Raw genomic sequence first — 24036 nt, forward strand, 5'->3', positions numbered from 1 at the left:
AAAATATGCCACAACACAGAAAACGGCACAACACTGTCATCCGGCAGGAACTGGCACTCGAGCCGCAGCTCCTCCATACTGAGCGGAGCCAGATGAGGTGGCTCGGGTATCTGGTCAGGATGCCTGGGGACTTGCTCAGGGCACGTCCTACAATTAGCAGCACACATTTCATGGTGAAGCTGAAGAGCCATTGTGATAGAGTTGGGCATGTTTGAGGAAACACAAAGTCATATCGATACCCGCATTCTCCACTGTGTAATTGAACATTTTAGTGTTAACAACATGCAAGTGCAAAGTCTGTGAAGGTTAGTGTATGGCAGCTTTGCTGCGTGTGGTGCAGGGAGAAACGGCTCAAATGGTGGAGTGCCAACTACGTGTCGCGGATGAGTTCCTGCCCCAAATGGAGCCAGACCAAGTACCGTGGGGTCTTGTTCACAATTGGGGCAAGGTAGGCGGATTCCGTTTTCTGTGTTGTGGAAAATATGCCACAACACAGAAAACGGCACAACACTGTCATCCGGCAGGAACTCGCACTCGAGCCGCTGTTCCTCCATACTGAGCGGAGCCAGATGAGGTAGCATATGGTAGCACGGTTGTGTCACAGGGGGAATTAGCTCAGGTGGTAGAGCGCTCGCTTAGCATGTGAGAGGTAGCAGGATCGACGCCTGCATTCTCCAAAGTGTCTCTTATGGCTTTTTCCTGCCAACGCTCCTTTGCTCCTTTGACACCTGGCCATGTGGCATTTGGTCTGGCCAAATTGTCAAACATCATTACTCTGACCGATGACCAGTAGCGGGATCCATGCCCATATTTTTAAAACGTTCGTGCGAAACCTGTGCATTGTCTGTAAGAAGTAGCATATGGTAGCACGGTTGTGTCCCAGGGGGAATTAGCTCAAGTGGTAGAGCGCTCGCTTAGCATGTGAGAGGTAGCAGGATCGACGCCTGCATTCTCCAAAGCGTCTCTTATGGCTTTTTCCTGCCAACGAAAGGATTCTCGCTGTCCATTGTAGTGACGACTTGCTTGTTTCCTTGCATGCTGATGACATTTCCGAAAAACACACGTGTGGTAAAAGAAGAAAGCAGTGAACTCGTAGCAATAGCCCGATGAGGATGGGATTCGAACCCATGCGTGCAGAACACAATGGATTAGCAGTCCATCACCTTAACCTCTCGGTCACCTCATCACTTTCAGCTATATTTTAAACATGGTCCCGTTGGCTCAAAATGTCTCTGCTTATGCGCGATTTCGCTGTTGTGGAAACTATGGCGGCCTGTGCGGTCGAAACGGAGGTATGGGGGGAATTAGCTCAAATGGAAGAGCGCTTGCTTCGCATGCGAGAGGTAGCGGGATCGATACCTGCATTCTCCACTGGGTAATTGGATATTTTAGTCTTCAGAATGTGCAAAGTCTGTGAAGGTTAGTGTATGGTAGCTAAAACTGGATGTGGTGCAGGGGGAAACGGCTCAAATGGCAGAGCGCTCCGGAAAATGGTGGAGTGCCATCAACGTGTCGGGGATGAGATCATGCCCCGAGTGGAAGCAGTTCAAATACCGTGGGGTCTTGTTCGCGATTGAGGGAAGGTTGACGGATCGGTGCAGCGTCTACAATGACAATTTACCAGTCGATCTACGTTACTACCCTCACCTACACCTATGAGGTGGCTCGGGTATCTGTTCAGGATGCCTGGGGACTTGCTCAGGGCACGTTCTACATCTAGCAGCACACATTTCATGCTGAAGCTGAGGAGCCTTTGTGATAGAGTTGGGCATGTTTGAGGAAAAGCAAGGCCATATCGGTACAGCTCTACAATGCTCCTTTGACACCTGGCCATGTGGCGTTTGGTCAAACATCATTACTCTGATCTATGTTTTGGCAACCTTGCATCAGTCGAGTCCAACAAAAATCCATTACATCTGACGTCCACGTAAGATCTTGCTTAATTGCCACGTTGAGCTATGGAAAAGTTGCCATGTCGTTGTCATTTCGCAAGAAAGTTGGGAAACAGTTAAGACTGATGACCAGTAGTGGGATCCATTAAGTCCATTTCGGATCCATTGAGTGCGAAGACTGTGCATTGTCTGTAAGAAGTACTATATGGTAGCACAAATGTGCCACAGGGGGAATTAGCTCAGGTGGTAGAGCGCTCGCTTAGCATGTGAGAGGTAGCAGGATCGACGCCTGCATTCTCCAAAGCGTCTCTTATGGCTTTTTCCTGCCAACAAAAGGATTCTCGTTCTCCACTGTCGTGATGACTTGCTTGTTTCCTTGCATGCTGATGACATTTCCGAAAAATACACGTGTGGTCAAAGAAGAAACCTGTGATATCGTAGCACGAGCCCGATGAGGATGGGACTCGAACCCATGCGTGCAGAACACAATGGATTAGCAGTCCATCACCTTAACCTCTCGGTCACCTCATCACTTACAGCTGTCTTTTTAACATGGTTTAGTTGGCTCAAAATGTTACTTCTCATGTCCGTTTTCTGTGTTGTGGAAAATATGCCGGCCAGTTGTCTCAAAAGGGGGAATTAGCTCAAATGGAAGAGCGCTTGCTTTGCATGCGAGAGGTAGCGGGATCGATACCCGCATTCTCCACTGTGTAATTGAACATTTTAGTGTTAACAACATGCAAGTGCAAAGTCTGTGAAGGTTAGTGTATGGCAGCTTTGCTGCGTGTGGTGCAGGGAGAAACGGCTCAAATGGTGGAGTGCCAACTACGTGTCGCGGATGAGTTCCTGCCCCAAATGGAGCCAGACCAAGTACCGTGGGGTCTTGTTCACGATTGGGGCAAGGTAGGCGGATTCCGTTTTCTGTGTTGTGGAAAATATGCCACAACACAGAAAACGGCACAACACTGTCATCCGGCAGGAACTGGCACTCGAGCCGCAGCTCCTCCATACTGAGCGGAGCCAGATGAGGTGGCTCGGGTATCTGGTCAGGATGCCTGGGGACTTGCTCAGGGCACGTCCTACAATTAGCAGCACACATTTCATGGTGAAGCTGAAGAGCCATTGTGATAGAGTTGGGCATGTTTGAGGAAACACAAAGTCATATCGATACCCGCATTCTCCACTGTGTAATTGAACATTTTAGTGTTAACAACATGCAAGTGCAAAGTCTGTGAAGGTTAGTGTATGGCAGCTTTGCTGCGTGTGGTGCAGGGAGAAACGGCTCAAATGGTGGAGTGCCAACTACGTGTCGCGGATGAGTTCCTGCCCCAAATGGAGCCAGACCAAGTACCGTGGGGTCTTGTTCACAATTGGGGCAAGGTAGGCGGATTCCGTTTTCTGTGTTGTGGAAAATATGCCACAACACAGAAAACGGCACAACACTGTCATCCGGCAGGAACTCGCACTCGAGCCGCTGTTCCTCCATACTGAGCGGAGCCAGATGAGGTAGCATATGGTAGCACGGTTGTGTCACAGGGGGAATTAGCTCAGGTGGTAGAGCGCTCGCTTAGCATGTGAGAGGTAGCAGGATCGACGCCTGCATTCTCCAAAGTGTCTCTTATGGCTTTTTCCTGCCAACGCTCCTTTGCTCCTTTGACACCTGGCCATGTGGCATTTGGTCTGGCCAAATTGTCAAACATCATTACTCTGACCGATGACCAGTAGCGGGATCCATGCCCATATTTTTAAAACGTTCGTGCGAAACCTGTGCATTGTCTGTAAGAAGTAGCATATGGTAGCACGGTTGTGTCCCAGGGGGAATTAGCTCAAGTGGTAGAGCGCTCGCTTAGCATGTGAGAGGTAGCAGGATCGACGCCTGCATTCTCCAAAGCGTCTCTTATGGCTTTTTCCTGCCAACGAAAGGATTCTCGCTGTCCATTGTAGTGACGACTTGCTTGTTTCCTTGCATGCTGATGACATTTCCGAAAAACACACGTGTGGTAAAAGAAGAAAGCAGTGAACTCGTAGCAATAGCCCGATGAGGATGGGATTCGAACCCATGCGTGCAGAACACAATGGATTAGCAGTCCATCACCTTAACCTCTCGGTCACCTCATCACTTTCAGCTATATTTTAAACATGGTCCCGTTGGCTCAAAATGTCTCTGCTTATGCGCGATTTCGCTGTTGTGGAAACTATGGCGGCCTGTGCGGTCGAAACGGAGGTATGGGGGGAATTAGCTCAAATGGAAGAGCGCTTGCTTCGCATGCGAGAGGTAGCGGGATCGATACCTGCATTCTCCACTGGGTAATTGGATATTTTAGTCTTCAGAATGTGCAAAGTCTGTGAAGGTTAGTGTATGGTAGCTAAAACTGGATGTGGTGCAGGGGGAAACGGCTCAAATGGCAGAGCGCTCCGGAAAATGGTGGAGTGCCATCAACGTGTCGGGGATGAGATCATGCCCCGAGTGGAAGCAGTTCAAATACCGTGGGGTCTTGTTCGCGATTGAGGGAAGGTTGACGGATCGGTGCAGCGTCTACAATGACAATTTACCAGTCGATCTACGTTACTACCCTCACCTACACCTATGAGGTGGCTCGGGTATCTGTTCAGGATGCCTGGGGACTTGCTCAGGGCACGTTCTACATCTAGCAGCACACATTTCATGCTGAAGCTGAGGAGCCTTTGTGATAGAGTTGGGCATGTTTGAGGAAAAGCAAGGCCATATCGGTACAGCTCTACAATGCTCCTTTGACACCTGGCCATGTGGCGTTTGGTCAAACATCATTACTCTGATCTATGTTTTGGCAACCTTGCATCAGTCGAGTCCAACAAAAATCCATTACATCTGACGTCCACGTAAGATCTTGCTTAATTGCCACGTTGAGCTATGGAAAAGTTGCCATGTCGTTGTCATTTCGCAAGAAAGTTGGGAAACAGTTAAGACTGATGACCAGTAGTGGGATCCATTAAGTCCATTTCGGATCCATTGAGTGCGAAGACTGTGCATTGTCTGTAAGAAGTACTATATGGTAGCACAAATGTGCCACAGGGGGAATTAGCTCAGGTGGTAGAGCGCTCGCTTAGCATGTGAGAGGTAGCAGGATCGACGCCTGCATTCTCCAAAGCGTCTCTTATGGCTTTTTCCTGCCAACAAAAGGATTCTCGTTCTCCACTGTCGTGATGACTTGCTTGTTTCCTTGCATGCTGATGACATTTCCGAAAAATACACGTGTGGTCAAAGAAGAAACCTGTGATATCGTAGCACGAGCCCGATGAGGATGGGACTCGAACCCATGCGTGCAGAACACAATGGATTAGCAGTCCATCACCTTAACCTCTCGGTCACCTCATCACTTACAGCTGTCTTTTTAACATGGTTTAGTTGGCTCAAAATGTTACTTCTCATGTCCGTTTTCTGTGTTGTGGAAAATATGCCGGCCAGTTGTCTCAAAAGGGGGAATTAGCTCAAATGGAAGAGCGCTTGCTTTGCATGCGAGAGGTAGCGGGATCGATACCCGCATTCTCCACTGTGTAATTGAACATTTTAGTGTTAACAACATGCAAGTGCAAAGTCTGTGAAGGTTAGTGTATGGCAGCTTTGCTGCGTGTGGTGCAGGGAGAAACGGCTCAAATGGTGGAGTGCCAACTACGTGTCGCGGATGAGTTCCTGCCCCAAATGGAGCCAGACCAAGTACCGTGGGGTCTTGTTCACGATTGGGGCAAGGTAGGCGGATTCCGTTTTCTGTGTTGTGGAAAATATGCCACAACACAGAAAACGGCACAACACTGTCATCCGGCAGGAACTGGCACTCGAGCCGCAGCTCCTCCATACTGAGCGGAGCCAGATGAGGTGGCTCGGGTATCTGGTCAGGATGCCTGGGGACTTGCTCAGGGCACGTCCTACAATTAGCAGCACACATTTCATGGTGAAGCTGAAGAGCCATTGTGATAGAGTTGGGCATGTTTGAGGAAACACAAAGTCATATCGATACCCGCATTCTCCACTGTGTAATTGAACATTTTAGTGTTAACAACATGCAAGTGCAAAGTCTGTGAAGGTTAGTGTATGGCAGCTTTGCTGCGTGTGGTGCAGGGAGAAACGGCTCAAATGGTGGAGTGCCAACTACGTGTCGCGGATGAGTTCCTGCCCCAAATGGAGCCAGACCAAGTACCGTGGGGTCTTGTTCACGATTGGGGCAAGGTAGGCGGATTCCGTTTTCTGTGTTGTGGAAAATATGCCACAACACAGAAAACGGCACAACACTGTCATCCGGCAGGAACTCGCACTCGAGCCGCTGTTCCGCCATACTGAGCGGAGCCAGATGAGGTAGCATATGGTAGCACGGTTGTGTCACAGGGGGAATTAGCTCAGGTGGTAGAGCGCTCGCTTAGCATGTGAGAGGTAGCAGGATCGACGCCTGCATTCTCCAAAGTGTCTCTTATGGCTTTTTCCTGCCAACGCTCCTTTGCTCCTTTGACACCTGGCCATTTGGCATTTGGTCTGGCCAAATTGTCAAACATCATTACTCTGACCGATGACCAGTAGCGGGATCCATGCCCATATTTTTAAAACGTTCGTGCGAAACCTGTGCATTGTCTGTAAGAAGTAGCATATGGTAGCACGGTTGTGTCACAGGGGGAATTAGCTCAAGTGGTAGAGCGCTCGCTTAGCATGTGAGAGGTAGCAGGATCGACGCCTGCATTCTCCAAAGTGTCTCTTATGGCTTTTTCCTGCCAACGAAAGGATTCTCGCTGTCCATTGTAGTGACGACTTGCTTGTTTCCTTGCATGCTGATGACATTTCCGAAAAACACACGTGTGGTAAAAGAAGAAAGCAGTGAACTCGTAGCAATAGCCCGATGAGGATGGGATTCGAACCCATGCGTGCAGAACACAATGGATTAGCAGTCCATCACCTTAACCTCTCGGTCACCTCATCACTTTCAGCTATATTTTAAACATGGTCCCGTTGGCTCAAAATGTCTCTGCTTATGCGCGATTTCGCTGTTGTGGAAACTATGGCGGCCTGTGCGGTCGAAACGGAGGTATGGGGGGAATTAGCTCAAATGGAAGAGCGCTTGCTTCGCATGCGAGAGGTAGCGGGATCGATACCTGCATTCTCCACTGGGTAATTGGATATTTTAGTCTTCAGAATGTGCAAAGTCTGTGAAGGTTAGTGTATGGTAGCTAAAACTGGATGTGGTGCAGGGGGAAACGGCTCAAATGGCAGAGCGCTCCGGAAAATGGTGGAGTGCCATCAACGTGTCGGGGATGAGATCATGCCCCGAGTGGAAGCAGTTCAAATACCGTGGGGTCTTGTTCACGATTGAGGGAAGGTTGACGGATCGGTGCAGCGTCTACAATGACAATTTACCAGTCGATCTACGTTACTACCCTCACCTACACCTATGAGGTGGCTCGGGTATCTGTTCAGGATGCCTGGGGACTTGCTCAGGGCACGTTCTACATCTAGCAGCACACATTTCATGCTGAAGCTGAGGAGCCTTTGTGATAGAGTTGGGCATGTTTGAGGAAAAGCAAGGCCATATCGGTACAGCTCTACAATGCTCCTTTGACACCTGGCCATGTGGCGTTTGGTCAAACATCATTACTCTGATCTATGTTTTGGCAACCTTGCATCAGTCGAGTCCAACAAAAATCCATTACATCTGACGTCCACGTAAGATCTTGCTTAATTGCCACGTTGAGCTATGGAAAAGTTGCCATGTCGTTGTCATTTCGCAAGAAAGTTGGGAAACAGTTAAGACTGATGACCAGTAGTGGGATCCATTAAGTCCATTTCGGATCCATTGAGTGCGAAGACTGTGCATTGTCTGTAAGAAGTACTATATGGTAGCACGAATGTGCCACAGGGGGAATTAGCTCAGGTGGTAGAGCGCTCGCTTAGCATGTGAGAGGTAGCAGGATCGACGCCTGCATTCTCCAAAGCGTGTCTTATGGCTTTTTCCTGCCAACAAAAGGATTCTCGTTCTCCACTGTCGTGATGACTTGCTTGTTTCCTTGCATGCTGATGACATTTCCGAAAAATACACGTGTGGTCAAAGAAGAAAGCTGTGATATCGTAGCACGAGCCCGATGAGGATGGGACTCGAACCCATGCGTGCAGAACACAATGGATTAGCAGTCCATCACCTTAACCTCTCGGTCACCTCATCACTTTCAGCTGTCTTTTTAACATGGTTTAGTTGGCTCAAAATGTTACTTCTCATGTCCGTTTTCTGTGTTGTGGAAAATATGCCGGCCAGTTGTCTCAAAAGGGGGAATTAGCTCAAATGGAAGAGCGCTTGCTTTGCATGCGAGAGGTAGCGGGATCGATACCCGCATTCTCCACTGTGTAATTGAACATTTTAGTGTTAACAACATGCAAGTGCAAAGTCTGTGAAGGTTAGTGTATGGCAGCTTTGCTGCGTGTGGTGCAGGGAGAAACGGCTCAAATGGTGGAGTGCCAACTACGTGTCGCGGATGAGTTCCTGCCCCAAATGGAGCCAGACCAAGTACCGTGGGGTCTTGTTCACGATTGGGGCAAGGTAGGCGGATTCCGTTTTCTGTGTTGTGGAAAATATGCCACAACACAGAAAACGGCACAACACTGTCATCCGGCAGGAACTGGCACTCGAGCCGCAGCTCCTCCATACTGAGCGGAGCCAGATGAGGTGGCTCGGGTATCTGGTCAGGATGCCTGGGGACTTGCTCAGGGCACGTCCTACAATTAGCAGCACACATTTCATGGTGAAGCTGAAGAGCCATTGTGATAGAGTTGGGCATGTTTGAGGAAACACAAAGTCATATCGATACCCGCATTCTCCACTGTGTAATTGAACATTTTAGTGTTAACAACATGCAAGTGCAAAGTCTGTGAAGGTTAGTGTATGGCAGCTTTGCTGCGTGTGGTGCAGGGAGAAACGGCTCAAATGGTGGAGTGCCAACTACGTGTCGCGGATGAGTTCCTGCCCCAAATGGAGCCAGACCAAGTACCGTGGGGTCTTGTTCACGATTGGGGCAAGGTAGGCGGATTCCGTTTTCTGTGTTGTGGAAAATATGCCACAACACAGAAAACGGCACAACACTGTCATCTGGCAGGAACTCGCACTCGAGCCGCTGTTCCTCCATACTGAGCGGAGCCAGATGAGGTAGCATATGGTAGCACGGTTGTGTCACAGGGGGAATTAGCTCAGGTGGTAGAGCGCTCGCTTAGCATGTGAGAGGTAGCAGGATTGACGCCTGCATTCTCCAAAGTGTCTCTTATGGCTTTTTCCTGCCAACGCTCCTTTGCTCCTTTGACACCTGGCCATTTGGCATTTGGTCTGGCCAAATTGTCAAACATCATTACTCTGACCGATGACCAGTAGCGGGATCCATGCCCATATTTTTAAAACGTTCGTGCGAAACCTGTGCATTGTCTGTAAGAAGTAGCATATGGTAGCACGGTTGTGTCACAGGGGGAATTAGCTCAAGTGGTAGAGCGCTCGCTTAGCATGTGAGAGGTAGCAGGATCGACGCCTGCATTCTCCAAAGTGTCTCTTATGGCTTTTTCCTGCCAACGAAAGGATTCTCGCTGTCCATTGTAGTGACGACTTGCTTGTTTCCTTGCATGCTGATGACATTTCCGAAAAACACACGTGTGGTAAAAGAAGAAAGCAGTGAACTCGTAGCAATAGCCCGATGAGGATGGGATTCAAACCCATGCGTGCAGAACACAATGGATTAGCAGTCCATCACCTTAACCTCTCGGTCACCTCATCACTTTCAGCTATATTTTAAACATGGTCCCGTTGGCTCAAAATGTCTCTGCTTATGCGCGATTTCGCTGTTGTGGAAACTATGGCGGCCTGTGCGGTCGAAACGGAGGTATGGGGGGAATTAGCTCAAATGGAAGAGCGCTTGCTTCGCATGCGAGAGGTAGCGGGATCGATACCTGCATTCTCCACTGGGTAATTGGATATTTTAGTCTTCAGAATGTGCAAAGTCTGTGAAGGTTAGTGTATGGTAGCTAAAACTGGATGTGGTGCAGGGGGAAACGGCTCAAATGGCAGAGCGCTCCGGAAAATGGTGGAGTGCCATCAACGTGTCGGGGATGAGATCATGCCCCGAGTGGAAGCAGTTCAAATACCGTGGGGTCTTGTTCACGATTGAGGGAAGGTTGACGGATCGGTGCAGCGTCTACAATGACAATTTACCAGTCGATCTACATTACTACCCTCACCTACACCTATGAGGTGGCTCGGGTATCTGTTCAGGATGCCTGGGGACTTGCTCAGGGCACGTTCTACATCTAGCAGCACACATTTCATGCTGAAGCTGAGGAGCCTTTGTGATAGAGTTGGGCATGTTTGAGGAAAAGCAAGGCCATATCGGTACAGCTCTACAATGCTCCTTTGACACCTGGCCATGTGGCGTTTGGTCAAACATCATTACTCTGATCTATGTTTTGGCAACCTTGCATCAGTCGAGTCCAACAAAAATCCATTACATCTGACGTCCACGTAAGATCTTGCTTAATTGCCACGTTGAGCTATGGAAAAGTTGCCATGTCGTTGTCATTTCGCAAGAAAGTTGGGAAACAGTTAAGACTGATGACCAGTAGTGGGATCCATTAAGTCCATTTCGGATCCATTGAGTGCGAAGACTGTGCATTGTCTGTAAGAAGTACTATATGGTAGCACGAATGTGCCACAGGGGGAATTAGCTCAGGTGGTAGAGCGCTCGCTTAGCATGTGAGAGGTAGCAGGATCGACGCCTGCATTCTCCAAAGCGTCTCTTATGGCTTTTTCCTGCCAACGAAAGGATTCTCGCTGTCCATTGTAGTGACGACTTGCTTGTTTCCTTGCATGCTGATGACATTTCCGAAAAACACACGTGTGGTAAAAGAAGAAAGCAGTGAACTCGTAGCAATAGCCCGATGAGGATGGGATTCGAACCCATGCGTGCAGAACACAATGGATTAGCAGTCCATCACCTTAACCTCTCGGTCACCTCATCACTTTCAGCTATATTTTAAACATGGTCCCGTTGGCTCAAAATGTCTCTGCTTATGCGCGATTTCGCTGTTGTGGAAACTATGGCGGCCTGTGCGGTCGAAACGGAGGTATGGGGGGAATTAGCTCAAATGGAAGAGCGCTTGCTTCGCATGCGAGAGGTAGCGGGATCGATACCTGCATTCTCCACTGGGTAATTGGATATTTTAGTCTTCAGAATGTGCAAAGTCTGTGAAGGTTAGTGTATGGTAGCTAAAACTGGATGTGGTGCAGGGGGAAACGGCTCAAATGGCAGAGCGCTCCGGAAAATGGTGGAGTGCCATCAACGTGTCGGGGATGAGATCATGCCCCGAGTGGAAGCAGTTCAAATACCGTGGGGTCTTGTTCACGATTGAGGGAAGGTTGACGGATCGGTGCAGCGTCTACAATGACAATTTACCAGTCGATCTACGTTACTACCCTCACCTACACCTATGAGGTGGCTCGGGTATCTGTTCAGGATGCCTGGGGACTTGCTCAGGGCACGTTCTACATCTAGCAGCACACATTTCATGCTGAAGCTGAGGAGCCTTTGTGATAGAGTTGGGCATGTTTGAGGAAAAGCAAGGCCATATCGGTACAGCTCTACAATGCTCCTTTGACACCTGGCCATGTGGCGTTTGGTCAAACATCATTACTCTGATCTATGTTTTGGCAACCTTGCATCAGTCGAGTCCAACAAAAATCCATTACATCTGACGTCCACGTAAGATCTTGCTTAATTGCCACGTTGAGCTATGGAAAAGTTGCCATGTCGTTGTCATTTCGCAAGAAAGTTGGGAAACAGTTAAGACTGATGACCAGTAGTGGGATCCATTAAGTCCATTTCGGATCCATTGAGTGCGAAGACTGTGCATTGTCTGTAAGAAGTACTATATGGTAGCACGAATGTGCCACAGGGGGAATTAGCTCAGGTGGTAGAGCGCTCGCTTAGCATGTGAGCGGTAGCAGGATCGACGCCTGCATTCTCCAAAGCGTGTCTTATGGCTTTTTCCTGCCAACAAAAGGATTCTCGTTCTCCACTGTCGTGATGACTTGCTTGTTTCCTTGCATGCTGATGACATTTCCGAAAAATACACGTGTGGTCAAAGAAGAAAGCTGTGATATCGTAGCACGAGCCCGATGAGGATGGGACTCGAACCCATGCGTGCAGAACACAATGGATTAGCAGTCCATCACCTTAACCTCTCGGTCACCTCATCACTTTCAGCTGTCTTTTTAACATGGTTTAGTTGGCTCAAAATGTTACTTCTCATGTCCGTTTTCTGTGTTGTGGAAAATATGCCGGCCAGTTGTCTCAAAAGGGGGAATTAGCTCAAATGGAAGAGCGCTTGCTTTGCATGCGAGAGGTAGCGGGATCGATACCCGCATTCTCCACTGTGTAATTGAACATTTTAGTGTTAACAACATGCAAGTGCAAAGTCTGTGAAGGTTAGTGTATGGCAGCTTTGCTGCGTGTGGTGCAGGGAGAAACGGCTCAAATGGTGGAGTGCCAACTACGTGTCGCGGATGAGTTCCTGCCCCAAATGGAGCCAGACCAAGTACCGTGGGGTCTTGTTCACGATTGGGGCAAGGTAGGCGGATTCCGTTTTCTGTGTTGTGGAAAATATGCCACAACACAGAAAACGGCACAACACTGTCATCCGGCAGGAACTGGCACTCGAGCCGCAGCTCCTCCATACTGAGCGGAGCCAGATGAGGTGGCTCGGGTATCTGGTCAGGATGCCTGGGGACTTGCTCAGGGCACGTCCTACAATTAGCAGCACACATTTCATGGTGAAGCTGAAGAGCCATTGTGATAGAGTTGGGCATGTTTGAGGAAACACAAAGTCATATCGATACCCGCATTCTCCACTGTGTAATTGAACATTTTAGTGTTAACAACATGCAAGTGCAAAGTCTGTGAAGGTTAGTGTATGGCAGCTTTGCTGCGTGTGGTGCAGGGAGAAACGGCTCAAATGGTGGAGTGCCAACTACGTGTCGCGGATGAGTTCCTGCCCCAAATGGAGCCAGACCAAGTACCGTGGGGTCTTGTTCACGATTGGGGCAAGGTAGGTGGATTCCGTTTTCTGTGTTGTGGAAAATATGCCACAACACAGAAAACGGCACAACACTGTCATCTGGCAGGAACTCGCACTCGAGCCGCTGTTCCTCCATACTGAGCGGAGCCAGATGAGGTAGCATATGGTAGCACGGTTGTGTCACAGGGGGAATTAGCTCAGGTGGTAGAGCGCTCGCTTAGCATGTGAGAGGTAGCAGGATCGACGCCTGCATTCTCCAAAGTGTCTCTTATGGCTTTTTCCTGCCAACGCTCCTTTGCTCCTTTGACACCTGGCCATTTGGCATTTGGTCTGGCCAAATTGTCAAACATCATTACTCTGACCGATGACCAGTAGCGGGATCCATGCCCATATTTTTAAAACGTTCGTGCGAAACCTGTGCATTGTCTGTAAGAAGTAGCATATGGTAGCACGGTTGTGTCACAGGGGGAATTAGCTCAAGTGGTAGAGCGCTCGCTTAGCATGTGAGAGGTAGCAGGATCGACGCCTGCATTCTCCAAAGTGTCTCTTATGGCTTTTTCCTGCCAACGAAAGGATTCTCGCTGTCCATTGTAGTGACGACTTGCTTGTTTCCTTGCATGCTGATGACATTTCCGAAAAACACACGTGTGGTAAAAGAAGAAAGCAGTGAACTCGTAGCAATAGCCCGATGAGGATGGGATTCGAACCCATGCGTGCAGAACACAATGGATTAGCAGTCCATCACCTTAACCTCTCGGTCACCTCATCACTTTCAGCTATATTTTAAACATGGTCCCGTTGGCTCAAAATGTCTCTGCTTATGCGCGATTTCGCTGTTGTGGAAACTATGGCGGCCTGTGCGGTCGAAACGGAGGTATGGGGGGAATTAGCTCAAATGGAAGAGCGCTTGCTTCGCATGCGAGAGGTAGCGGGATCGATACCTGCATTCTCCACTGGGTAATTGGATATTTTAGTCTTCAGAATGTGCAAAGTCTGTGAAGGTTAGTGTATGGTAGCTAAAACTGGATGTGGTGCAGGGGGAAACGGCTCAAATGGCAGAGCGCTCCGGAAAATGGTGGAGTGCCATCAACGTGTCGGGGATGAGATCATGCCCCGAGTGGAAGCAGTTCAAATACCGTGGGGTCTTGTTCACGATTGAGGGAAGGTTGACGGATCGGTGCAGCGTCTACAATGACAATTTACCAGTCGATCTACGTTACTACCCTCACCTACACCTATGAGGTGGCTCGGGTATCTGTTCAGGATGCCTGGGGACTTGCTCAGGGCACGTTCTACATCTAGCAGCACACATTTCATGCTGAAGCTGAGGAGCCTTTGTGATAGAGTTGGGCATGTTTGAGGAAAAGCAAGGCCATATCGGTACAGCTCTACAATGCTCCTTTGACACCTGGCCATGTGGCGTTTGGTCAAACATCATTACTCTGATCTATGTTTTGGCAACCTTGCATCAGTCGAGTCCAACAAAAATCCATTACATCTGACGTCCACGTAAGATCTTGCTTAATTGCCACGTTGAGCTATGGAAAAGTTGCCATGTCGTTGTCATTTCGCAAGAAAGTTGGGAAACAGTTAAGACTGATGACCAGTAGTGGGATCCATTAAGTCCATTTCGGATCCATTGAGTGCGAAGACTGTGCATTGTCTGTAAGAAGTACTATATGGTAGCACGAATGTGCCACAGGGGGAATTAGCTCAGGTGGTAGAGCGCTCGCTTAGCATGTGAGAGGTAGCAGGATCGACGCCTGCATTCTCCAAAGCGTGTCTTATGGCTTTTTCCTGCCAACAAAAGGATTCTCGTTCTCCACTGTCGTGATGACTTGCTTGTTTCCTTGCATGCTGATGACATTTCCGAAAAATACACGTGTGGTCAAAGAAGAAAGCTGTGATATCGTAGCACGAGCCCGATGAGGATGGGACTCGAACCCATGCGTGCAGAACACAATGGATTAGCAGTCCATCACCTTAACCTCTCGGTCACCTCATCACTTTCAGCTGTCTTTTTAACATGGTTTAGTTGGCTCAAAATGTTACTTCTCATGTCCGTTTTCTGTGTTGTGGAAAATATGCCGGCCAGTTGTCTCAAAAGGGGGAATTAGCTCAAATGGAAGAGCGCTTGCTTTGCATGCGAGAGGTAGCGGGATCGATACCCGCATTCTCCACTGTGTAATTGAACATTTTAGTGTTAACAACATGCAAGTGCAAAGTCTGTGAAGGTTAGTGTATGGCAGCTTTGCTGCGTGTGGTGCAGGGAGAAACGGCTCAAATGGTGGAGTGCCAACTACGTGTCGCGGATGAGTTCCTGCCCCAAATGGAGCCAGACCAAGTACCGTGGGGTCTTGTTCACGATTGGGGCAAGGTAGGCGGATTCCGTTTTCTGTGTTGTGGAAAATATGCCACAACACAGAAAACGGCACAACACTGTCATCCGGCAGGAACTGGCACTCGAGCCGCAGCTCCTCCATACTGAGCGGAGCCAGATGAGGTGGCTCGGGTATCTGGTCAGGATGCCTGGGGACTTGCTCAGGGCACGTCCTACAATTAGCAGCACACATTTCATGGTGAAGCTGAAGAGCCATTGTGATAGAGTTGGGCATGTTTGAGGAAACACAAAGTCATATCGATACCCGCATTCTCCACTGTGTAATTGAACATTTTAGTGTTAACAACATGCAAGTGCAAAGTCTGTGAAGGTTAGTGTATGGCAGCTTTGCTGCGTGTGGTGCAGGGAGAAACGGCTCAAATGGTGGAGTGCCAACTACGTGTCGCGGATGAGTTCCTGCCCCAAATGGAGCCAGACCAAGTACCGTGGGGTCTTGTTCACGATTGGGGCAAGGTAGGTGGATTCCGTTTTCTGTGTTGTGGAAAATATGCCACAACACAGAAAACGGCACAACACTGTCATCTGGCAGGAACTCGCACTCGAGCCGCTGTTCCTCCATACTGAGCGGAGCCAGATGAGGTAGCATATGGTAGCACGGTTGTGTCACAGGGGGAATTAGCTCAGGTGGTAGAGCGCTCGCTTAGCATGTGAGAGGTAGCAGGATCGACGCCTGCATTCTCCAAAGTGTCTCTTATGGCTTTTTCCTGCCAACGCTCCTTTGCTCCTTTGACACCTGGCCATTTGGCATTTGGTCTGGCCAAATTGTCAAACATCATTACTCTGACCGATGACCAGTAGCGGGATCCATGCCCATATTTTTAAAACGTTCGTGCGAAACCTGTGCATTGTCTGTAAGAAGTAGCATATGGTAGCACAGTTGTGTCACAGGGGGAATTAGCTCAAGTGGTAGAGCGCTCGCTTAGCATGTGAGAGGTAGCAGGATCGACGCCTGCATTCTCCAAAGTGTCTCTTATGGCTTTTTCCTGCCAACGAAAGGATTCTCGCTGTCCATTGTAGTGACGACTTGCTTGTTTCCTTGCATGCTGATGACATTTCCGAAAAACACACGTGTGGTAAAAGAAGAAAGCAGTGAACTCGTAGCAATAGCCCGATGAGGATGGGATTCGAACCCATGCGTGCAGAACACAATGGATTAGCAGTCCATCACCTTAACCTCTCGGTCACCTCATCACTTTCAGCTATATTTTAAACATGGTCCCGTTGGCTCAAAATGTCTCTGCTTATGCGCGATTTCGCTGTTGTGGAAACTATGGCGGCCTGTGCGGTCGAAACGGAGGTATGGGGGGAATTAGCTCAAATGGAAGAGCGCTTGCTTCGCATGCGAGAGGTAGCGGGATCGATACCTGCATTCTCCACTGGGTAATTGGATATTTTAGTCTTCAGAATGTGCAAAGTCTGTGAAGGTTAGTGTATGGTAGCTAAAACTGGATGTGGTGCAGGGGGAAACGGCTCAAATGGCAGAGCGCTCCGGAAAATGGTGGAGTGCCATCAACGTGTCGGGGATGAGATCATGCCCCGAGTGGAAGCAGTTCAAATACCGTGGGGTCTTGTTCACGATTGAGGGAAGGTTGACGGATCGGTGCAGCGTCTACAATGACAATTTACCAGTCGATCTACGTTACTACCCTCACCTACACCTATGAGGTGGCTCGGGTATCTGTTCAGGATGCCTGGGGACTTGCTCAGGGCACGTTCTACATCTAGCAGCACACATTTCATGCTGAAGCTGAGGAGCCTTTGTGATAGAGTTGGGCATGTTTGAGGAAAAGCAAGGCCATATCGGTACAGCTCTACAATGCTCCTTTGACACCTGGCCATGTGGCGTTTGGTCAAACATCATTACTCTGATCTATGTTTTGGCAACCTTGCATCAGTCGAGTCCAACAAAAATCCATTACATCTGACGTCCACGTAAGATCTTGCTTAATTGCCACGTTGAGCTATGGAAAAGTTGCCATGTCGTTGTCATTTCGCAAGAAAGTTGGGAAACAGTTAAGACTGATGACCAGTAGTGGGATCCATTAAGTCCATTTCGGATCCATTGAGTGCGAAGACTGTGCATTGTCTGTAAGAAGTACTATATGGTAGCACGAATGTGCCACAGGGGGAATTAGCTCAGGTGGTAGAGCGCTCGCTTAGCATGTGAGAGGTAGCAGGATCGACGCCTGCATTCTCCAAAGCGTCTCTTATGGCTTTTTCCTGCCAACGAAAGGATTCTCGCTGTCCATTGTAGTGACGACTTGCTTGTTTCCTTGCATGCTGATGACATTTCCGAAAAACACACGTGTGGTAAAAGAAGAAAGCAGTGAACTCGTAGCAATAGCCCGATGAGGATGGGATTCGAACCCATGCGTGCAGAACACAATGGATTAGCAGTCCATCACCTTAACCTCTCGGTCACCTCATCACTTTCAGCTATATTTTAAACATGGTCCCGTTGGCTCAAAATGTCTCTGCTTATGCGCGATTTCGCTGTTGTGGAAACTATGGCGGCCTGTGCGGTCGAAACGGAGGTATGGGGGGAATTAGCTCAAATGGAAGAGCGCTTGCTTCGCATGCGAGAGGTAGCGGGATCGATACCTGCATTCTCCACTGGGTAATTGGATATTTTAGTCTTCAGAATGTGCAAAGTCTGTGAAGGTTAGTGTATGGTAGCTAAAACTGGATGTGGTGCAGGGGGAAACGGCTCAAATGGCAGAGCGCTCCGGAAAATGGTGGAGTGCCATCAACGTGTCGGGGATGAGATCATGCCCCGAGTGGAAGCAGTTCAAATACCGTGGGGTCTTGTTCACGATTGAGGGAAGGTTGACGGATCGGTGCAGCGTCTACAATGACAATTTACCAGTCGATCTACGTTACTACCCTCACCTACACCTATGAGGTGGCTCGGGTATCTGTTCAGGATGCCTGGGGACTTGCTCAGGGCACGTTCTACATCTAGCAGCACACATTTCATGCTGAAGCTGAGGAGCCTTTGTGATAGAGTTGGGCATGTTTGAGGAAAAGCAAGGCCATATCGGTACAGCTCTACAATGCTCCTTTGACACCTGGCCATGTGGCGTTTGGTCAAACATCATTACTCTGATCTATGTTTTGGCAACCTTGCATCAGTCGAGTCCAACAAAAATCCATTACATCTGACGTCCACGTAAGATCTTGCTTAATTGCCACGTTGAGCTATGGAAAAGTTGCCATGTCGTTGTCATTTCGCAAGAAAGTTGGGAAACAGTTAAGACTGATGACCAGTAGTGGGATCCATTAAGTCCATTTCGGATCCATTGAGTGCGAAGACTGTGCATTGTCTGTAAGAAGTACTATATGGTAGCACGAATGTGCCACAGGGGGAATTAGCTCAGGTGGTAGAGCGCTCGCTTAGCATGTGAGAGGTAGCAGGATCGACGCCTGCATTCTCCAAAGCGTGTCTTATGGCTTTTTCCTGCCAACAAAAGGATTCTCGTTCTCCACTGTCGTGATGACTTGCTTGTTTCCTTGCATGCTGATGACATTTCCGAAAAATACACGTGTGGTCAAAGAAGAAAGCTGTGATATCGTAGCACGAGCCCGATGAGGATGGGACTCGAACCCATGCGTGCAGAACACAATGGATTAGCAGTCCATCACCTTAACCTCTCGGTCACCTCATCACTTTCAGCTGTCTTTTTAACATGGTTTAGTTGGCTCAAAATGTTACTTCTCATGTCCGTTTTCTGTGTTGTGGAAAATATGCCGGCCAGTTGTCTCAAAAGGGGGAATTAGCTCAAATGGAAGAGCGCTTGCTTTGCATGCGAGAGGTAGCGGGATCGATACCCGCATTCTCCACTGTGTAATTGAACATTTTAGTGTTAACAACATGCAAGTGCAAAGTCTGTGAAGGTTAGTGTATGGCAGCTTTGCTGCGTGTGGTGCAGGGAGAAACGGCTCAAATGGTGGAGTGCCAACTACGTGTCGCGGATGAGTTCCTGCCCCAAATGGAGCCAGACCAAGTACCGTGGGGTCTTGTTCACGATTGGGGCAAGGTAGGCGGATTCCGTTTTCTGTGTTGTGGAAAATATGCCACAACACAGAAAACGGCACAACACTGTCATCCGGCAGGAACTGGCACTCGAGCCGCAGCTCCTCCATACTGAGCGGAGCCAGATGAGGTGGCTCGGGTATCTGGTCAGGATGCCTGGGGACTTGCTCAGGGCACGTCCTACAATTAGCAGCACACATTTCATGGTGAAGCTGAAGAGCCATTGTGATAGAGTTGGGCATGTTTGAGGAAACACAAAGTCATATCGATACCCGCATTCTCCACTGTGTAATTGAACATTTTAGTGTTAACAACATGCAAGTGCAAAGTCTGTGAAGGTTAGTGTATGGCAGCTTTGCTGCGTGTGGTGCAGGGAGAAACGGCTCAAATGGTGGAGTGCCAACTACGTGTCGCGGATGAGTTCCTGCCCCAAATGGAGCCAGACCAAGTACCGTGGGGTCTTGTTCACGATTGGGGCAAGGTAGGTGGATTCCGTTTTCTGTGTTGTGGAAAATATGCCACAACACAGAAAACGGCACAACACTGTCATCTGGCAGGAACTCGCACTCGAGCCGCTGTTCCTCCATACTGAGCGGAGCCAGATGAGGTAGCATATGGTAGCACGGTTGTGTCACAGGGGGAATTAGCTCAGGTGGTAGAGCGCTCGCTTAGCATGTGAGAGGTAGCAGGATCGACGCCTGCATTCTCCAAAGTGTCTCTTATGGCTTTTTCCTGCCAACGCTCCTTTGCTCCTTTGACACCTGGCCATTTGGCATTTGGTCTGGCCAAATTGTCAAACATCATTACTCTGACCGATGACCAGTAGCGGGATCCATGCCCATATTTTTAAAACGTTCGTGCGAAACCTGTGCATTGTCTGTAAGAAGTAGCATATGGTAGCACGGTTGTGTCACAGGGGGAATTAGCTCAAGTGGTAGAGCGCTCGCTTAGCATGTGAGAGGTAGCAGGATCGACGCCTGCATTCTCCAAAGTGTCTCTTATGGCTTTTTCCTGCCAACGAAAGGATTCTCGCTGTCCATTGTAGTGACGACTTGCTTGTTTCCTTGCATGCTGATGACATTTCCGAAAAACACACGTGTGGTAAAAGAAGAAAGCAGTGAACTCGTAGCAATAGCCCGATGAGGATGGGATTCGAACCCATGCGTGCAGAACACAATGGATTAGCAGTCCATCACCTTAACCTCTCGGTCACCTCATCACTTTCAGCTATATTTTAAACATGGTCCCGTTGGCTCAAAATGTCTCTGCTTATGCGCGATTTCGCTGTTGTGGAAACTATGGCGGCCTGTGCGGTCGAAACGGAGGTATGGGGGGAATTAGCTCAAATGGAAGAGCGCTTGCTTCGCATGCGAGAGGTAGCGGGATCGATACCTGCATTCTCCACTGGGTAATTGGATATTTTAGTCTTCAGAATGTGCAAAGTCTGTGAAGGTTAGTGTATGGTAGCTAAAACTGGATGTGGTGCAGGGGGAAACGGCTCAAATGGCAGAGCGCTCCGGAAAATGGTGGAGTGCCATCAACGTGTCGGGGATGAGATCATGCCCCGAGTGGAAGCAGTTCAAATACCGTGGGGTCTTGTTCACGATTGAGGGAAGGTTGACGGATCGGTGCAGCGTCTACAATGACAATTTACCAGTCGATCTACGTTACTACCCTCACCTACACCTATGAGGTGGCTCGGGTATCTGTTCAGGATGCCTGGGGACTTGCTCAGGGCACGTTCTACATCTAGCAGCACACATTTCATGCTGAAGCTGAGGAGCCTTTGTGATAGAGTTGGGCATGTTTGAGGAAAAGCAAGGCCATATCGGTACAGCTCTACAATGCTCCTTTGACACCTGGCCATGTGGCGTTTGGTCAAACATCATTACTCTGATCTATGTTTTGGCAACCTTGCATCAGTCGAGTCCAACAAAAATCCATTACATCTGACGTCCACGTAAGATCTTGCTTAATTGCCACGTTGAGCTATGGAAAAGTTGCCATGTCGTTGTCATTTCGCAAGAAAGTTGGGAAACAGTTAAGACTGATGACCAGTAGTGGGATCCATTAAGTCCATTTCGGATCCATTGAGTGCGAAGACTGTGCATTGTCTGTAAGAAGTACTATATGGTAGCACGAATGTGCCACAGGGGGAATTAGCTCAGGTGGTAGAGCGCTCGCTTAGCATGTGAGAGGTAGCAGGATCGACGCCTGCATTCTCCAAAGCGTCTCTTATGGCTTTTTCCTGCCAACGAAAGGATTCTCGCTGTCCATTGTAGTGACGACTTGCTTGTTTCCTTGCATGCTGATGACATTTCCGAAAAACACACGTGTGGTAAAAGAAGAAAGCAGTGAACTCGTAGCAATAGCCCGATGAGGATGGGATTCGAACCCATGCGTGCAGAACACAATGGATTAGCAGTCCATCACCTTAACCTCTCGGTCACCTCATCACTTTCAGCTATATTTTAAACATGGTCCCGTTGGCTCAAAATGTCTCTGCTTATGCGCGATTTCGCTGTTGTGGAAACTATGGCGGCCTGTGCGGTCGAAACGGAGGTATGGGGGGAATTAGCTCAAATGGAAGAGCGCTTGCTTCGCATGCGAGAGGTAGCGGGATCGATACCTGCATTCTCCACTGGGTAATTGGATATTTTAGTCTTCAGAATGTGCAAAGTCTGTGAAGGTTAGTGTATGGTAGCTAAAACTGGATGTGGTGCAGGGGGAAACGGCTCAAATGGCAGAGCGCTCCGGAAAATGGTGGAGTGCCATCAACGTGTCGGGGATGAGATCATGCCCCGAGTGGAAGCAGTTCAAATACCGTGGGGTCTTGTTCACGATTGAGGGAAGGTTGACGGATCGGTGCAGCGTCTACAATGACAATTTACCAGTCGATCTACGTTACTACCCTCACCTACACCTATGAGGTGGCTCGGGTATCTGTTCAGGATGCCTGGGGACTTGCTCAGGGCACGTTCTACATCTAGCAGCACACATTTCATGCTGAAGCTGAGGAGCCTTTGTGATAGAGTTGGGCATGTTTGAGGAAAAGCAAGGCCATATCGGTACAGCTCTACAATGCTCCTTTGACACCTGGCCATGTGGCGTTTGGTCAAACATCATTACTCTGATCTATGTTTTGGCAACCTTGCATCAGTCGAGTCCAACAAAAATCCATTACATCTGACGTCCACGTAAGATCTTGCTTAATTGCCACGTTGAGCTATGGAAAAGTTGCCATGTCGTTGTCATTTCGCAAGAAAGTTGGGAAACAGTTAAGACTGATGACCAGTAGTGGGATCCATTAAGTCCATTTCGGATCCATTGAGTGCGAAGACTGTGCATTGTCTGTAAGAAGTACTATATGGTAGCACGAATGTGCCACAGGGGGAATTAGCTCAGGTGGTAGAGCGCTCGCTTAGCATGTGAGAGGTAGCAGGATCGACGCCTGCATTCTCCAAAGCGTGTCTTATGGCTTTTTCCTGCCAACAAAAGGATTCTCGTTCTCCACTGTCGTGATGACTTGCTTGTTTCCTTGCATGCTGATGACATTTCCGAAAAATACACGTGTGGTCAAAGAAGAAAGCTGTGATATCGTAGCACGAGCCCGATGAGGATGGGACTCGAACCCATGCGTGCAGAACACAATGGATTAGCAGTCCATCACCTTAACCTCTCGGTCACCTCATCACTTTCAGCTGTCTTTTTAACATGGTTTAGTTGGCTCAAAATGTTACTTCTCATGTCCGTTTTCTGTGTTGTGGAAAATATGCTGGCCAGTTGTCTCAAAAGGGGGAATTAGCTCAAATGGAAGAGCGCTTGCTTTGCATGCGAGAGGTAGCGGGATCGATACCCGCATTCTCCACTGTGTAATTGAACATTTTAGTGTTAACAACATGCAAGTGCAAAGTCTGTGAAGGTTAGTGTATGGCAGCTTTGCTGCGTGTGGTGCAGGGAGAAACGGCTCAAATGGTGGAGTGCCAACTACGTGTCGCGGATGAGTTCCTGCCCCAAATGGAGCCAGACCAAGTACCGTGGGGTCTTGTTCACGATTGGGGCAAGGTAGGCGGATTCCGTTTTCTGTGTTGTGGAAAATATGCCACAACACAGAAAACGGCACAACACTGTCATCCGGCAGGAACTGGCACTCGAGCCGCAGCTCCTCCATACTGAGCGGAGCCAGATGAGGTGGCTCGGGTATCTGGTCAGGATGCCTGGGGACTTGCTCAGGGCACGTCCTACAATTAGCAGCACACATTTCATGGTGAAGCTGAAGAGCCATTGTGATAGAGTTGGGCATGTTTGAGGAAACACAAAGTCATATCGATACCCGCATTCTCCACTGTGTAATTGAACATTTTAGTGTTAACAACATGCAAGTGCAAAGTCTGTGAAGGTTAGTGTATGGCAGCTTTGCTGCGTGTGGTGCAGGGAGAAACGGCTCAAATGGTGGAGTGCCAACTACGTGTCGCGGATGAGTTCCTGCCCCAAATGGAGCCAGACCAAGTACCGTGGGGTCTTGTTCACGATTGGGGCAAGGTAGGTGGATTCCGTTTTCTGTGTTGTGGAAAATATGCCACAACACAGAAAACGGCACAACACTGTCATCTGGCAGGAACTCGCACTCGAGCCGCTGTTCCTCCATACT

General features: G+C 48.9%; 17 non-coding genes across 17 annotated transcripts; all 17 read right to left on the reverse strand.

The window, feature by feature from the left end:
* Nucleotides 1-1104: 1104 nt before the first annotated feature.
* trnas-gcu (transfer RNA serine (anticodon GCU)) lies at nt 1105-1186 on the reverse strand. The gene has a single exon. It is a non-coding gene; the product is annotated as a tRNA-Ser (tRNA).
* A 1155-nt stretch (nt 1187-2341) lies between these two features.
* On the reverse strand, nt 2342-2423 carry trnas-gcu (transfer RNA serine (anticodon GCU)). The gene has a single exon. It is a non-coding gene; the product is annotated as a tRNA-Ser (tRNA).
* A 1505-nt stretch (nt 2424-3928) lies between these two features.
* On the reverse strand, nt 3929-4010 carry trnas-gcu (transfer RNA serine (anticodon GCU)). Its single transcript has one exon. It is a non-coding gene; the product is annotated as a tRNA-Ser (tRNA).
* Nucleotides 4011-5165: 1155 nt separating this feature from the next.
* Nucleotides 5166-5247, reverse strand: trnas-gcu (transfer RNA serine (anticodon GCU)). The gene has a single exon. It is a non-coding gene; the product is annotated as a tRNA-Ser (tRNA).
* Nucleotides 5248-6752: 1505 nt separating this feature from the next.
* On the reverse strand, nt 6753-6834 carry trnas-gcu (transfer RNA serine (anticodon GCU)). The gene has a single exon. It is a non-coding gene; the product is annotated as a tRNA-Ser (tRNA).
* Nucleotides 6835-7989: 1155 nt separating this feature from the next.
* trnas-gcu (transfer RNA serine (anticodon GCU)) lies at nt 7990-8071 on the reverse strand. The gene has a single exon. It is a non-coding gene; the product is annotated as a tRNA-Ser (tRNA).
* A 1505-nt stretch (nt 8072-9576) lies between these two features.
* trnas-gcu (transfer RNA serine (anticodon GCU)) lies at nt 9577-9658 on the reverse strand. The gene has a single exon. It is a non-coding gene; the product is annotated as a tRNA-Ser (tRNA).
* A 1155-nt stretch (nt 9659-10813) lies between these two features.
* Nucleotides 10814-10895, reverse strand: trnas-gcu (transfer RNA serine (anticodon GCU)). The gene has a single exon. It is a non-coding gene; the product is annotated as a tRNA-Ser (tRNA).
* Nucleotides 10896-12050: 1155 nt separating this feature from the next.
* trnas-gcu (transfer RNA serine (anticodon GCU)) lies at nt 12051-12132 on the reverse strand. The gene has a single exon. It is a non-coding gene; the product is annotated as a tRNA-Ser (tRNA).
* A 1505-nt stretch (nt 12133-13637) lies between these two features.
* On the reverse strand, nt 13638-13719 carry trnas-gcu (transfer RNA serine (anticodon GCU)). Its single transcript has one exon. It is a non-coding gene; the product is annotated as a tRNA-Ser (tRNA).
* Nucleotides 13720-14874: 1155 nt separating this feature from the next.
* On the reverse strand, nt 14875-14956 carry trnas-gcu (transfer RNA serine (anticodon GCU)). The gene has a single exon. It is a non-coding gene; the product is annotated as a tRNA-Ser (tRNA).
* A 1505-nt stretch (nt 14957-16461) lies between these two features.
* On the reverse strand, nt 16462-16543 carry trnas-gcu (transfer RNA serine (anticodon GCU)). The gene has a single exon. It is a non-coding gene; the product is annotated as a tRNA-Ser (tRNA).
* Nucleotides 16544-17698: 1155 nt separating this feature from the next.
* On the reverse strand, nt 17699-17780 carry trnas-gcu (transfer RNA serine (anticodon GCU)). The gene has a single exon. It is a non-coding gene; the product is annotated as a tRNA-Ser (tRNA).
* A 1155-nt stretch (nt 17781-18935) lies between these two features.
* trnas-gcu (transfer RNA serine (anticodon GCU)) lies at nt 18936-19017 on the reverse strand. The gene has a single exon. It is a non-coding gene; the product is annotated as a tRNA-Ser (tRNA).
* Nucleotides 19018-20522: 1505 nt separating this feature from the next.
* On the reverse strand, nt 20523-20604 carry trnas-gcu (transfer RNA serine (anticodon GCU)). Its single transcript has one exon. It is a non-coding gene; the product is annotated as a tRNA-Ser (tRNA).
* Nucleotides 20605-21759: 1155 nt separating this feature from the next.
* Nucleotides 21760-21841, reverse strand: trnas-gcu (transfer RNA serine (anticodon GCU)). The gene has a single exon. It is a non-coding gene; the product is annotated as a tRNA-Ser (tRNA).
* A 1155-nt stretch (nt 21842-22996) lies between these two features.
* On the reverse strand, nt 22997-23078 carry trnas-gcu (transfer RNA serine (anticodon GCU)). Its single transcript has one exon. It is a non-coding gene; the product is annotated as a tRNA-Ser (tRNA).
* Nucleotides 23079-24036: the final 958 nt, after the last annotated feature.

This window comes from Dunckerocampus dactyliophorus, chromosome 14 (genome assembly GCF_027744805.1).
Source record: "Dunckerocampus dactyliophorus isolate RoL2022-P2 chromosome 14, RoL_Ddac_1.1, whole genome shotgun sequence".
In the NCBI taxonomy this organism is placed as follows: Eukaryota; Metazoa; Chordata; class Actinopteri; order Syngnathiformes; family Syngnathidae; genus Dunckerocampus; species Dunckerocampus dactyliophorus.